The 16,486-nt window shown below is 38.6% G+C and overlaps 1 protein-coding gene across 8 annotated transcripts in view; it reads right to left on the bottom strand.

The window, feature by feature from the left end:
• Window positions 1-16,486, bottom strand: part of PIAS2 (protein inhibitor of activated STAT 2) — a 109,378-nt gene that overhangs the window by 91,754 nt on the left and 1,138 nt on the right. For 2 of the 8 annotated variants that reach the window (XM_032152383.2, XM_032152386.2), the window contains exons 2-3: window positions 6,034-6,122; window positions 3,348-3,456 (exon numbers count right to left, since the gene is read on the bottom strand). The exons of the other annotated variants lie outside the window; for them this stretch is intronic. The gene's annotated coding sequence lies outside the window, so the exon portion shown is untranslated. The remainder of the gene's footprint in view (window positions 1-3,347; window positions 3,457-6,033; window positions 6,123-16,486) is intronic. 8 annotated transcript variants of the gene reach the window in all.

Genomic DNA, 16,486 nt, shown 5'->3' with positions numbered 1-16,486 from the left:
ACATGGTAAAACACAGTCTCTACAAAAAATAAAAAATTAGCTGGGTGTGGTGTGGGAGCCTGTAATCCCAGCTACTGGGGGAGGCTGAGACAGGAGAATCGCTTAAACCCAGGAGGCGGAGGTTGCAGTAAGCCGAGATCACGCCACTGCACTACAGCCTGGGTGACAGTGTGAGACTCCGTCTTTAAAAAAAAAAAAAAAAGATAATATAGGCAGGCACAGTAGCTCCAACCTTGTAATCCTAGCTATTTGGGAGGCTGAGGCAGGAGGATCACTTGGGCCAGGAGTTTAAGACCAGACTGGGAAACAAAGTAAAATCCAGGTTCTACCAAAAAAAAAAAAAAATTGTTTTTAATTACCACGGCTTGGTGGTGCTCACCTGTAGTCTTGATTACTTAGGAGGCTGAGGCAGGAGGATACCCTGGGCCCAGGAGTTTGAGGCTGCAGTGAGCTATAATCATGCCAATATTCCCAGCCTGGATGACAGAGTAAGACCTCATCTGAAAAAAACACAAAATAGAGGCTGGGCACAGTGGCTCACACCTGTAATCTCAGTATTTAGGGAGGCCGAGGCGGGTGAATCATGAGGTCAGGAGTTCGAGACCAGCCTGGCCAAGATGGTGAAACCCCATCTCTACTAAAAATACAAAAATTAGCTGGGCCCGGTGGCAGGTGCCTGTAATCCCAGCTGTTCAGGAGGCTGAGGCAGAAAAATCACTTGAACCCTAGAGGCGAGGTTGCGGTGAGCCGACATCGTGCCATTGTACTCCAGCCTGGGTGATAAGAACGAAACTCTGTCTGAAATAATATTAAAAAATAAAAATAAAGAAGAACTAACAACAATTCAATATAATTTCTTCCAGAAAATAGAAGATGAGAGAACATTTCCAAATCCATTTTATGAAACTAATATTACCATGATATCAAAACAAAACAAAGACAACACAAAAAATTAAACTACAGGCCAGGTGCAGTGGCTCACACCTGTAATCTCAGCACTTTGGGAGGCCAAGGCAGGCAGATCACCTGCGGTCAGGGGTTCCAGGCCAGCCTGACCAACATGGAGAACCCCATCTCTACAAAAAATACAAAATTAGCCGTGGCACATGCCTGTACTCCCAGCTACTCAGGAGGCTGAGGCAGGAGAATCGCTTGAACCTGGGAGGCGGAGGTTGTGGTGAGCCAAGATCATGCCATTGCACTCCAGCCTGGGCAACAAGAGTGAAACTGTCTCCAAAAAAAAGTTAAACTACAAACCAATATTCATCATGAATACAGATGTTAAAATCGTTAACAAAATATTAGCCAATAAAATTCAGCAACATATAAAAAGAATTAAACACCATGGTCATTATGCACCATGACCAAGTGGAGTTTATTCCAGTATGCATGGCTGGTTCATTACATGCCACTGCTGCTCAGCATTTTCACTGTGTCTTATCTGTGTATTTGTTTTGAGATCTATAAAATACATCATATTAACAGTTACAAAAAACCAAATCATATTATCAAATCAATCAATGTGGAAAACGCTTTTCACAAATTCAACACCTGTTCATGATTTAAAAACCCTCAAAAACAAGAATAGAGGAGAGCTTCCTCAATTTGATAAACAGGTCTGCCAACAAAATAAAATTAAGCCAATATTATACTCAGGGGTGAAAGATTGCTTTCCCTCTAACATTGGGACTGAGGCAAAGATGCCTACTATCACCACTCACTCCATACAGTACTAAAAGTTCTACCTAGCAGAATAAGACAAGAAATGGAAATAAAAGGAGTAAGAGTTGAAAGGAAAAAATAAAACTATATTTGTAGATGGAATGATTGTTTACACAGAAAATCTCAACAAATCTACAAAACAAATCTACAAAAACTGCTAGAACTTGTGAGTTCAGCAAGGTCCCAGGATATAAAATCAACACACAAAAACCAATCACATCTTTATACACTAAAAATGAACATGTGAAAACAAGTTAAAAACATCACCATTTATAACACTCCAAAGAAAACTGAAATACATATGTAAAAATGTAACAAACATGTACAGGACTTATATGCTGAAAACTACAAAACATTGGAAAAAAAAAAAAAAAAAACTAAGAATCTAAAGGCCAGGCACGATGGCTCACGCCTGTAATCCCAACACTTTGGGAGGCTGAGGTGGGCAGATCACCTGAGGCCAGGAGTTCGAGACCAGTCTGACCAACATGGAGAAACCCCGTCTCTACTAAAGATACAAAAAAAATTAGCCGTGCATGGTGACACATGCCTGTAATCCCAGCTACTCAGGAGGCTGAGATAGAAGAATCGCTTGAACCCGGGAGGCAGAGGTTGCAGTGAGCCTGGGCAACAAAAGCAAAACTGTGTCTCAAAAAAAAAAAAAAAAAAAGAGAAAAGAAAACCTAAATAAATACATTCTTCACGGATTGGAAAACTCAACATAGTAAAGATGTCAACTTTCCCCAAACTCATATATAGGTTTAACATAATTCCTATCCAAATTCCAGCAAGATTTTTGTAGATATAGATGAGATTACTCTAAAATGTATATGAAAAGGCAAAAGAAATATTAATAGAACAGCCAAAACAATTTTTAAAAAGAACAGAGGTAGAGGAATCAATCTATCCCATTTTACAACTTAGCTAGGACTGACAAACTGCATGGTATTAGTGGACGGGTAGACACATAGATCAAGCAAACAGAATACAGAACCCAGAAATAGACATATACACATACACCCAAATAATTTTTGATAAAGGTGTAAATTAACTCAGTGGAAGAAAGACAGCCTTTCAATATATGGTGCTGGATCAACTGGACACTCATAGACAGAAAAATGAACTTCCACTTAAGTCTCATACCTTATACAAAAATAACTCCAAATGGATCACAGAGTCAAACGTAAAAATAAAACTATAAAACTTTTTTTTAATAAGCAGGAAAATATTCAGGATCTAAGACTAGGCAGAGTTCTTAGATTTGACACTAAAAGCAAGATCCATAAAAGGAAATATGACATACTGGACTTCACACAAACTAAAACTTGTGCTACGCAAAAGACTCCTTTAAAAGGATAAAAAGACAATCAACGGACTCAAAGAAAATATTAATATTTGCAAACACATATCTGACAAAGGACTACTAACCAGGATATACTTAGAACTCTGAAAACTCAACAGGAAAAGAAAAAGAATTCAATTAGAAAAAGGACAAAAGACACAAAGAGACATGTCATGGATTGGGATATACAGATGGCAAATAAGCACACAAAAATATGTTCAGCATCATTAGCCATTGGGGAAATGCAAATAAAAACCTCACTGAGATATCACTAGATACCTACCAGAATGGCTAAAATGAAAAACACTGATAACACCAAATGCTGGCGAGGATGCAGAGAAACTGGATCACTCCATACATTGCTGGTAGGGATGTAAAATGGTACAGCCACTCTGGAAAACAGTTTAGCAAGTTCTTTAAAAACTATACATACAATGACCACACAACCCAGCAACTGCACTCCTGGGCATTTATCTCCGAGAAAGATGTGTACGTAAGTTTACCAAAAAAACCTATGCACAAATCTTCATAGCATTTTTATTCATAATTATCAAAAAACTGAAACAACCCAGATGTCCCTCAACAGGTGAATGGTTAAACAAACTATAGTGAATTCATATCATGGAAAACTATTCAGCAATAAAAAGGGATGAGCTGTTTATACACAACAACTTGGATGAATTTCCAGAATTATGCTGAATGAAAAAGCCAGACCCAAAAGGTTACACATTGTGTGATTCTATTTATGTAATATTTTTGAAAAGACAAAAATCATAGAAATGAAAAAGATGAGTAGGCCCCAGAGAGTGAGGGAACTGGATGAGACAGGAACAAGTGTGACTATAAAATAACAATACTTTGGAGAGAGGGATCCTTATGGTGATAAAATGGTCTATATCTTGATTGTGTTAATGTCAATATCTTGGTTGTGATACTGTACTATGGTCTTTAAGATGTTAACTCTGAAAAAAACTAGAGAAAGAGTATACGGAATGCCTCTGTATTATTTCCTGGAAATGCAAGTGAATTGACAATTATCTTCATTAAAACTTTAATTAAAACTACAAGGAGTAAGACTATCAGACTAGATTTTTAATTTTCTTAAAATTCAATGGCATTATATTCAAAAGAGATAAAACTGAAATAAAAGGACACAAAAATGTAAGGGCAAGGAGAAATTTTTTAAATTAGGCAAAACTGACAAAAAGAAAAATAACCTAGAAGGCCGGGTGCGGTGGCTCACACCTGTAATCCCAGCACTTTGAGAGGCCCAGGTGGGCAGATCATCTGAGATCAGGAGTTCAAGACCAGCCTGGCCAACATGGTGAAATACCACCTATACTAAAAATACGGGCATGGTGGCAGGCACCTGTAGTCCCAGCTACTCAGGAGGCTGAAACAGGAGAATCACTTGAACTCGCGAGGCGGAGGTTGCAGTGAGCCGAGATTGCGCCATTGTACTCCAGCTTGGGTGACAGAGCAAGACTCCGTCCGTCTCGGAAAAAAAAAAAAAAAAAAGAAAAAGAGATGGGGGTCTCACTATGGTACCCAGGATGGTCTCAAACTCTTGGGCTCAAGTGATCCTCCCACCTCAGCCTCCCGAGGTGCTAAGATTACAGGATTACGGTGCTTTCATGTGCTAGTAATAATGTTAAAATATGGTTTAAAAATCGATAGAACTACAAAGAAAAATGAAAAACAAAACAAAATTCTAGTAAAAGATCAACTCTGCTCTCAAAAAATAAAGATATGAGATTTGAACAACATAGTTAACAAGCCTACATAATGGACATATATAAACTGCACCAAAAACCAGGCAATACAGTCGCTTCATATACAAATAAAAATTATTAAAATGGACCACATTTTTAATAGTCTAAACATATTTCAAAGAATTGGCATTATACACACCAATCGGCACCACACACAAACAGGCTGCCTAACCAAAATGCAATTACAAATCAACAGCCAAATCAACTAGAGGAACTCTCATATGTTTGGAAATTAAATTTTTAAATAGCTCATAAGTTAAAGAATTCACAATGGAAAACAGAAAAATACAAGTAAAAATAACGGAAATATTACACATCAAAACATATAACAAGGAGGCAATACGCAGACATTTTATGATCTTAAATAACCATGTTAAAATGCTGAAAATGACAGGCACCCAACTTAAGAAATTAGAAAAAAAGAACAGAACTCCAAAAGAAATATAAGAAGAGCAAAAATCAATGAAACGGGAAGAATACACTAAAGAGCGTAAACAATATCAAAAACTTGATTCTCTGAAAAATCTTTAAAAATTGGCAAACTTTTAGCCAAAAATTATCAAGAAAAAAATAAGGCATTTTAAAAAAAGACAAGGGGATATTAACTACAAGTAACTGAAAATAAGAGATTAACAACTAAATGCTACAAATTCAAGAATGTGGATGAAATGAACAACTTTCTATAAAAGTAGGAACTACTTAAACAGGTTTGAAACTTGAAAATATGAACAGTCCTACAACCAAAGCAATTGAAGCATTCCTCAAAGGAAACAATAGTAATAATTTTATAAGCAAGTTCTACTAAATATTTAAGAAATAGATCTTTCTAATGTTACATAAACTCTTCCAGAAGAGAAAAGGTATATTTTTTAACTATAGGCTGGTTTTACTCATTATTAGAGACAAAAAATCCTAAACTAAATATCTCCAAACTGAGCCCAGTGAAAAAAAGGAACAGATAGATCAGGGTTGAATTTATACTTACAACACAAAGTTTGTTTAAATATTGGGAAAAAATTAATATAACTCAGCATGTTAACAGATTACAAAAGAGAAATATATAATTTTCTTAAAAGATGCAGAAAAAGCTTCTGATAAAATTAATTCATGATTTTTTAATTAGCAAACTAAGAAAGGGAACATCCTTAACCTGAAAAGATTATCTATAATAAACCCACAGCAAGCATCATACTTAACTGTGAAACTTTGAAAGCATTCCCTTTAAAATCAGGAACAAGATCAGGATGCCCCCATCACAGCTTCTATTCAACATTGTACTGGAGATCCTAGCCAGCACATTAAGACAAGAAAAAGAAAGAAAAAAAAAAGCATAAGAATTGGAAAGGAGGAAACAAAGAGGTCATTATTCACAGATAGGACTGTCTGCACAGAAAAATCCAAAAGAAATCTAAAGATAATTTATCACAATTAGGAGTATAGCAAGGTTGTTATACAAACTGTACTTCCATACACCAGCAAAGTAAAATTATAAAAAGTTAATATTTATGATTTGCTATAAAAATAATTTGTTAGAAATAAATCTAACAAAATATTTGCATTACTTTATTGAAAGACATTGTAAAAAACCTTAAAGAAATGGAGATTACAATGATTGTGGTTAAGAAAACCTAGCAGCAAAATGTAATTCTCTCCAAACGAATTTACAGATTCAGTGCATTTCCCATCAAAATACCAACAAAATGTATGTGTGTGTGTGTGGGGGGGGGTGTATAACATGAAAATATGATTCTAAAATTACACGGAGAAGCAAACAATCAAGAAGTTCCTTGAACAACTACAAGCCAGGAGGACTTGTGTTACTTCTGTGTCCCTCAATGACTGACTAGACTGCTTCAGACCAACCCTCCCTGTGAGAACTTAACAACTGAATATAATATTAAAAAACAAAAATCTGTGTGAATGCAGGAGGCACTACAAAGGCAGTAAGGACCTGAGATACCAAGACTGTGAAAAGAAGGAGAGCCTGCAAAGCTGAGTCTCTTGATGCCTTCCCTGGAGATATTTGCCAATGGAAAAGGGCAATGGAGAGGTTAAAAGTCCAGCAGAACTCTGAATAGACTCATAAGGCAGGGGAAACAAGAGAAGGTATTTGCAAAACATAACCAGCAAGAGATGGTTTCCAAGATGTATAATGAACTCCTACGAATCAGTATGGAAAAGACAGATGTCCCAATATAAAAATGAGTAAAAGACTTGGCAAGCCACTTTACAAAAGAAACCCAAATGGCCAATAAGCACATTCAAAGGAGCTTGACACCATTACTTATTAGGGAAATGCAAATTAAAACTACTACACATTCACCAGAGTGTCTAAAATTAAAAGGGTGGATAAGGATATGGAGCAACTGGAACTCTACTATATCACTAGCAAAAGGGAATGAACCAACTACAACTACAGACAACACAATAAGGATGAATCTGGCAAACGAAACAGAAAAAAAGGCAGAAACAACAGAATACATATACAGAAACAGGATACAGTTGACCTTTGCATAACAATAACATATAGTTATTGTTATTCATTATCCAATAACAATAACCTGTGTTAGTCAAAGGTCAACTGTATCCGTCAACTGGTTTGAACTGTGCAGGTCCACTTATATGCATATTTTTTTTTCAACCAAATGCAGATCAAAAATACGGCATTTGCAGGATGTGAAACCCACATATACAGAGGGCCAACTTTTCCTGTACATGGGTTCTGCAGGGCCAACTTCAGGATTTGAGTATACATGATTTTCCTATTGGGAGGGTGGATCCTAGAACCAATCCCCCAGGTATACCAAGGGGCAACTGTATATATACTATACAGGTTCCATTTATATAAAGTTCAAAAACAGGCAATACTAATCTGTTAAAGTTAGGATAGTAGGTCGCTTTTGGAAGAATGAGGTTAGCCACTGGGGAGGGGAATATTTAGAGTGCTGGTAATGTTCTCTTTCTTGACCTGCATGATTATTATTTTGAGAAAATTCATCCAGCTATAATTTCACGATCTGTGTACTTTCTGTGTGTATGTTACATATCAAAAGAAGTTTGGTTTTTATTATAAAAAATATTATCTTACACAGAGATGGGGTCTCACCATGTTGCCCAAGCTGGTCTTGAACTCCTGGCTCAAGTGATGCTCCCACCATGGCCTCCCAAAGTGATGGGATTACAGCCTTGAGCCACCTCACCAGGTAAGAAGTTTGTTTATGCTAGCAGCAGCATCATCTTGCTTTAGTTACTGTAACTTTTTAACAATTTCTATAAAAACAGACTAACGGCTCGGAGTCCAGAACCAAAGCACAGATGAGTGATGGCATCCAAACCAGTGAAGAAAAAAATTTGCATGAAAGGTGATGGAACAATTTATTATTCTGTGAGGAAAAACCATGCATCTTGGTCACCACTTCATACTGTATACAAAATCAACTCCAGGTGGATTAAAACCTTAAATGAGAAAAGGTAAAAAAAACAAAAACAAAAACAAAATATAAAAAAACTATGTCTTATACTTTTACAATAATAGAAAATATCTTCGAGAACTCTGTTGAAAAATTTCTTCAATAAGATTCAAAAGCACTATCCATAAAGAAAAGCCTGATAAATGCAATCACATAAAAATTAGGAACTTGTACTCGTCAAAAAATGCATAAGGCTGGATGCAGTCGCTCATGCCTATGATCCCAGCACTTTGGGAGACCAAGGTGGGCAGATCACCTGAGGTCAGGAGTTCAAGACCAGCTTGACCAACATGGTGAAACCCCATCTCTATTAAAAATACAAAAATTAGCTGGGCATGGTGGCAGGTACCTGTAATCCCAGCTACTCAGGAGTCTGAGACAGGAGAATCTCTTAAACCTTGGGGGCAGAGGGTGCAGTAAGCTGAGATCACGCCGCTGCACTCCAGCCAGGGCTACAGAGTGAGACTCCATCTCAAAAAATAAAAATAAAAATGATTTAAAAGTGAGCCCAATTGAAAGGAGAAATTTGCACCACATGCATCCAACTGTAAAACTATTAAAAATCAGTTAAGAAATAATTTTTTTAAAAAATCTAGTACAAACTTGGGCAAAAGACATGAATAGGAATCTCAGAAAAGAGAATGGCTAATCAGTATAGTAAAAGATGCTCAAACTCATTAGCAAAAGAAAATGAAAACTAAAAGGTGGTATTTTATACTCACGGGTAAAAACTTTTTTTTTTGAGACAGGGTCTCACTCTGTTGCCCAAGCTGGCGTGCAATGGCATGATCACAGCTCACTGAAGCCTTGACTTCCTAGCTTCAGGTGATCCTCCCACCTCAGCCTGCCAAGTAGCTGGGACTACAGGTGTGGGCCACTATGCCCACCTAATTTTGTTTTGTTTTGGTAGAGATGGGGTTTCACCATTTTACCCAGGCTGGTCTCAAACTCCTGGTCTCAAGTCATCCACCCACCATGGCCTCCCAAAGTGCTAGGATTACAGGTGTGAGCTACTGTGCCCAACCGATAAAACCTTTTGAAGTGTGACAAAAGTAGATGTTAGCAAGAAAGCTGAATAATGAAAACTTCTGCATTGCTGGAGAGAAAGAAGACTGACACCACCTTCTTTGGAAGATAATCTGACATTATCCAATATTGGTGAATATGCACATATTCTTCTTAAATACCAGCAATTCTATTCCTAGAATCTCTACAGTGAAACATACAAATATTCACACTAAGTGAGATCAACAAAGATTACAACATCAGTGCAGGTCAGGGTTTTTCTGCAAGATAAGTTTGGTGAAACTTTACAGTTTTTTTTTCTTCATTTTCAAACATTTGGATTTAAGAAATATGGATGGCCGGGCACAGTGCCTCACACCTGTAATCCCAGCACTTTGGGAGGCCGAGGCGGGTGGATCACCTTAAGTCGGGAGTTCAAGATCAGCCTGGCCAACATGGTGAAAACTAATAATACAAAAAAATTAGCCGGGCATGGTGGTGCACACCTGTAATCCCAGCTACTCGGGAGGCTGAGGCAGTAAAATTGCTTGAACCCAGGAGGAGGTTGCGGTAAGTCAAGATTGCGTCACTGCACTCCAGCCTGGGCAAGAAGAGCAAAACTCCGTCTCAAAAAAAAATAAATAAAATAAATAAATAAATATTACATATGTATATATGTTAAAAGTATAAAGACGGACCAGGAATGACGAACCCAAAATTCAGCACACTGGCTACTGTCACTGGTGAAGGTGGGCATGGTTGCAGTGGATGTGATCAGGAAAGGGCATCCTGCTAAAGTTATACTAATGAATTAGTAAACTGGTTGGTAATTACATGTATGTTTGTTTACATACGCCTTACCTGTTATAATCTTTTGTACTTATCAAATAACTTAAATATTTAAAAGACAAAAATTAGTATGGAATACCTAAATACGAACCCACTGTTAAGAGTCACCAATTCAGAGAAGTATCTCAAGAACTCTAGAGAAATTAGCATCAGAGAAATTCAAGGTATTTCCCCATAAATCAAGGACAGGTTGCTATTTAAAAAGAAAGAAAAATGAAAAAGATGATAGAAGAGCTCTTATAAAGATAACTACTGAAATAAATTTTATAGAGAAGTTCAAAAACAAAATCAGAGAAACCTTTCAGAATGTAAACAAATCCCGTAGATTGTAGACTACAATTGTAGATTACAATCTTCTACAAGAGAATAACCATCAGATCTGCAATGGACCTCTCATTACCACACCGAGTATTTTAAATTCCCAGAGCAAAGCTTTCAAATTTCTGAGGAATTTATAATTCCACATGTAAACTTTCAATCAGGAACAAAGACAAGCCATTTTCAACATTCAAGAACTTAGAAAGTTTAATCACCAGCATATCCTTCCAGAAACAACTATTGAAGACTGTATTCCTGTAAAATAAAAAAGGTATCTAAAAGAGAAAAACATGGGATCCAAATAACAATACATCTAACCCAGGAGAACAATGTGAAGTAATCCCAGGACGACAGCTGGGTAACAGGTCTACAAAGCTTCTTAAATTAGAAAGGGCAGGCCAAGACTCCAGAAAGTCTACCAAGACAAGCTGAATGGCTACAAGATGAGAACCCATTATAATATTAAATTTAAAAAATAACTTCAGTGAGCTTTCCTCATTCAAGCAGGACTTTGTTATATGTCTCTTTTTTTTTTTTTTTTGAGACCAAGTCTCACTTTGTCACCCAGGCTGGAGTGCAATGGCACGATCTTGGCTCACTGCAACCTCCGCCTCCTGAGTTCAAGCAATTCTCCTGCCTCAGCTTCCCGAGTAGCTGGGATTACAGGTGCCCACCACCACGTCCGGCTAATTTTTGCATTTTTAGTAGAGACGGGGTTTCACCATGTTGGCCAGACTGGTCTCGAACTCCTGACCTCAGGCGATCCGCCCGCCTTGGCCTCCCAAAGTGCTGGGATTACAGACATTAGCCACTGTGCCCAGCTGACTGTTATATTTCTTTTTTAAGGATCACAGGTTTAACAGAAGTAAAGTTCCTCTATGGCTCCACAGTACTTGGTTCTATAGTAACTAATACTCATGTCAACATACATATTTAAAAGAGTGGCTATTAGTACTCAATTTCTAGATTTTCCTGTAGAAGCACAGGAAACGTTAGAAGAGTTATAAAACATTATATAAATGCTATAAATCTTGAAAATGGCTTGTCTTTGTTCCTGATTGAAAGTTTACATGTGGAATTATAAATTCCTCAGAAATTTGAAAGCTTTGCTCTGGGAATTTAATAGTACTAACAAAAAACAAAGGCTGGGGCCGGGCTCAGCGGCTCATGCCTGTAATCCCATCACTTTGGGAGGCCAAGGGGCAGGGGGGTGGATCACCTGAGGTCAGGAGTTGGAGACCAGCCTGACCAACATGGTGAAACCCTGTCTCTATTAAAAATACAAAAATTAGCCAGGCATGGTTCCAGGTGCCTACAATCCCAGCTAATTGCGAGGCTGAGGCAGGAGAATCGTTTGAACCCAGGAGGCGGAGGTTGCAGTGAGCCAAGATGGCGCCATTGCTCTCCAGCCTGGGCAACAAAAGCAAAATCCCGTCTCAAAAAAAAGGAAAAAAGAAAACAAAGGCTAGGAAGGGAGGAGGGAAAAACAAAGGCAAGGTTTGGCTTTTAAATCTCAAAAGGAAAGGGATGGGTGTTATATCTTTTTCTGAAAAACCAGGAAGTGAGGAAATATAGTTGTCTCTCAGTATCCGTAGGGGGTTGGTACCAGGATCCCCTGCAGATACCAAAATCCGAGAATGCTCAAGTCTCTTATATAAAATGGCATAGTATTTGCATATAACCTATACACATCCTCCTATGTACTTTAAATCATTTCTAGCTTACAATACCTAATATATGGCAAATGCTATAAAATAGTTGTTATACTATACTGTTTAGGAAATACTGACAAGGAAAAAAGTCTGTACATGTTCAGTACAGATGTAACCATCCTTTTTTCCTGAATATTTTTTTTTTTTTTTTTTGAGACGGAGTCTTGCTCGGTCGCCCAGGCTGGAGTGCAGTGGCGCAATCTCGGCTCACTGCAAGCTCCGCCTCCCGGGTTCACGCCATTCTCCTGCCTCAGCCTCTCCGGGTAACTGGGACTACAGGCGCCCGCCACCACGCCCGGCTAATTTTTTGTATTTTTAGTAGAGACGGGGTTTCACCCTGGTCTCGATCTCCTGACCTCGTGATCCGCCCGCCTCGGCCTCCCAAAGTGCTGGGATTACAAGCGTGAGCCACCGCGCCCGGCCTTCCTGAATATTTTTGATCCAAGATTGGTTGAAACCAAAGATAAGTCATCCACAGACATGAAGGGCCAAATGTACTGTCTAAAAGTGATAGGTCAATAAACAGAAATTTATAATAAAAAGTTAAAAATAACAGCAAAATTAGGAACAAAAATGTAACTGATAGAAATCAAAGTCTAGGACAGGTGGAAAATGACCTAAATTTCTTATCTAGCAGAAAGTTAAGAAATATTTTTTTTGAGTTGAAAAAATATAGAGAAAGGCATAGTATAATATTTTTAGACTTTTGGAACAACAACAATAAAACCCTAAAAACAAAAAAAAATGGTTAAAAGCATAACGGGAGTGGGATTTAATGGAAAAGGGAAGACTTCCACTATTTTGAATTTTTTCAGTACTGTCTGCACAAATATTGCTTTCATCTAAAAAATAAGATAAATGGAAATGAAAGAATAAAAAATGTGACATCAGGTGATCCATCCACCTCAGCCTCCCAAAATGCTGAGATTACAGCCTTGAGCCACTGCGCACAGCCTATTTCACTTTAAATATATTTTGTTTCGAACGTGCTTTCATAGACATGAGCTCAGGTGAAGCCTCGGAAATTTTAGTTGCGTCCCATAATAGCTTTGAATCATATGGAAGATTCTGTTATATCTATCATAGCTATTAGTCTATATCCTTGCCCAATAAATGGGGAGGGGAGCGTGATGAGGACCTCTAACCTCAAATCCCCCATTAACTTCCCATTCTCCTTCTGCATCCTAACAGCACTTAAAGTTTGCAGGATGGTGACTCCTGGTAGGTGTAAGGAAACCAAACACTTAAGCCTTCTAGACAGAAGACCTTCTGTTACAGAATTACTTAAGCTTCTTAGCATGAAAGACCCAAATCTGATCTTCAATTTATGACACAACAAATCTACCCAGTTTGGTAAATGTTCTGGTTTACCCATTAACTATTGATAAAGTTATCATCGCTGGCTCTCTCAGGCCAAAGGCACAACCAGATTCTCACAGGCACATTCACTATCATTCTGAGACACACACAGAATAAATTCTCAATGCCTGAAAAGAAGGGGATGAAGAATATAGAAGGGAGATCCTTTAAAAAAAAAAAAAAAGTCACTACAATAGATCCCCCTTCTCCCCATTGAGTGATGAGAAGTAGGGAAAGTAGATTAACCAGGTTAAAGTGTAGCAGGGACCTTTTTGTGAATGACTGCCACCAGCAGACCACAGTATTGGAAATATGCAACTGGAAGGGAAATACAAGGGTAAAGAAAAAGCTGCTCTGGTTAAAGAAGAGGTAAGTGATTCCAGAAACTCGACTCCTGCTCTCCTCCATCCCTGTGCTTAGCTCTTCTACGGACTAGTTTGAGACAGGGTCTCCCTCTGTCGCTCAGGCTGGAGTGCAGTGGCAAGATCAGAGCTAGCTGTAACCCAGAACTCCTGGCTTCAAGCGATCCTCCTGCCTCTCAAAGCGCTGGAATTACAAGTGTGAGCTACCACGCCCTGCCCTCCAGACCATTTTCGAAGGAGGAAGCAAGGCGGCAGTGACAGAAGTTCAGGCCATCAAATCTTATGATCTTGTCCCACATTAATTCACAACTACTTAATTCAAAACCTGTTCATTCACAAACTAATCACTCCTTCAACTCCTAACAACACAGATGCCATAAATAAGCAACTGGCAAATTGAGTAATTTCTTCTCTGGCACCTTGAAAGCTTCTAATATATAACACATTATTGTAATCATCTTTGAGCACACAGGCCACATTTTCCCTTTTCAGAGAACTTCCCCACTTCCTTTCCTTCAATCCATCAGGATAATCTGCTGATCAGGTTTGTGTGCTTTGACTCTAAGCCCCTGGCTATGGATGATTAGCACAGAAGTAGAGCCTGACCTAAACTCAGCCAATCAGATTCTCTCTCCCAGAAGAATTGGAAGAGAGGTGGGCTGATATTCTGGTCACCGGGACTGAAAGGCAACAAGGTATAGAGCTGCCATATTCTGCTATGACCAGCCAAGATCTCTGGTACTGGCTCACACAGCAGTTTCCAAATTGAAATGGTCAGGCAACCCCCGTAACAGTTGCCTAATCGAATAACCAATCCTCCCCCACCCCCCCACCCCCCCCAAACAAGTCTAAAAAGCAAAGGCACAAGGGTCACCAAACCACACTGAGGATGACCTTTCCCAAAATTCCCTACCTCCAGTATAGATGCAGCACTAGCCAGGATGTGAACTGCTCTGGTTATACTTGTCCAAAATGAGTGGCCTTGAAGGGTAATGGAAATCCTCTCTGTGGCATATCAGCAGCCAAATGTGGCATCCAGATCGGCTGACCAATTTCTCTACTGCTAAGAAGTTAGCCAACAAACTAATGCCCACAATTTTTCCTGGTCCTATAATTTACTTGACCATCACTCTGACCATCACAATATATTCTGATCCAAGGACCATCATTTTGAGAATCCAAGATTATTTCTTCCCCTTTTCTTTCTTTCTATTCAGTTTTTTAGTCTGTTTTTCTTCCTTTATTATAATGTCACACAAGAAAGATGTTACCAATCATTTAACTTAGGAACAATCGCAGGATGATGGCTAGAAGCTCCACCTAGACCCCAAGATACCAGAACAAAGCAGTGTAGCTCGGGCTCTGAAAAGCCCAGACTCTAAAGCTACATGTCTAAGATTAAAAATCTTAGCTTTTCAAACCTCAAGCTGTGTGATTTAGGTCAGGTTAACCTCTCTGTGCTTCAATTTCTTCAAAAAATTGTGAGAATTAAATAAGTATAGAAAAAATGCTTAGACCAGAATCAGGCATGGAATAACCACTATATTAAAATGGGTATATACCATCGTCATCATTACTGTCTGTAATGGGGTGTAGGAGCGGGGTACAGTTCATCTTCAGGTGTAGGGTGACACGGGTCTGCACAGAGCAGTTAAGGCAAAGAAAATCAGATGATGCTTACTGCATGTGCCCAGCCTGTACCCCTCCCTCCTCTGAAAATTCTCCCCAGTTAGTCTCTGCTGGACACGTCATATGAATTGTGGGAGAGGGGCCATCTTCTAACAAATGCAAGAAGTAAAGACAGCTGATTTACAGGAAGAGAGGATGAAGCTGATCCACAAAACAAAACAGAGAGAGAGAGGAAGGCAGAAAGGAAGAGAAAAAAAGCTTCTTTGGTTTCTATCACTTTCCAGTTGCTGGCTGCACTCCAATCTGAGCACTGACTGCTTTTACTCTGCTCTATAAGAGCGAGTAAATTCTCCGCTTTACATTAAGCTTTGGCCAACAACATTCATAAGAGATCTAATAAAAATCCCAGAAAGTTTTCATTAACAAAAAAAAAAACTTAGAAAACTTGTATACATCTGTTACTACACAAAAATTAAAACTAGATGGCAGGTAAAAATATATGTAACTTCAGAGTTCAAAATCTAACGCATGAATTTACAGAGGTGAGGCTCAGGGTTCGTGGTTTGAAAAGCTCCACAGGTGTTAAAAGCTTTACAGCTGGGGCTCTGAGCCACTAAAACCCTTAAACTTATCAAGTATTAACACCCTTTACCTACAATCATGGTTCTCTGCATAAACTAGTATGTGGCATAACATGTATTAATACGTGTTTACTGGGAACTTAACAATTATTTTTGAAACAGCAGGAGGGAATATAGCAGGCACTGTGCAAACTCCAACAATCTCCGTTTAGAGCAGAGCATACGTTCTTTTGCTCATGTCCACTAAGCAGGTAACCAGCCAACATCCTTCCCCCATCCCATCCCTTGCGGAAAACAATAAATATACAAAACTGAACCTTTTACCGGATTCCTCTTCCTTATTTGAAAAAGAAATCCTAACATCA

Source organism: Hylobates moloch, unplaced genomic scaffold, assembly GCF_009828535.3.
Source record: "Hylobates moloch isolate HMO894 unplaced genomic scaffold, HMol_V3 SCAFFOLD_5, whole genome shotgun sequence".
NCBI classification, from domain to species: domain Eukaryota; kingdom Metazoa; phylum Chordata; class Mammalia; order Primates; family Hylobatidae; genus Hylobates; species Hylobates moloch.
Note: the sequence above shows the minus strand (reverse complement) of the source record. Positions and strands in the feature narration are given on the sequence as shown.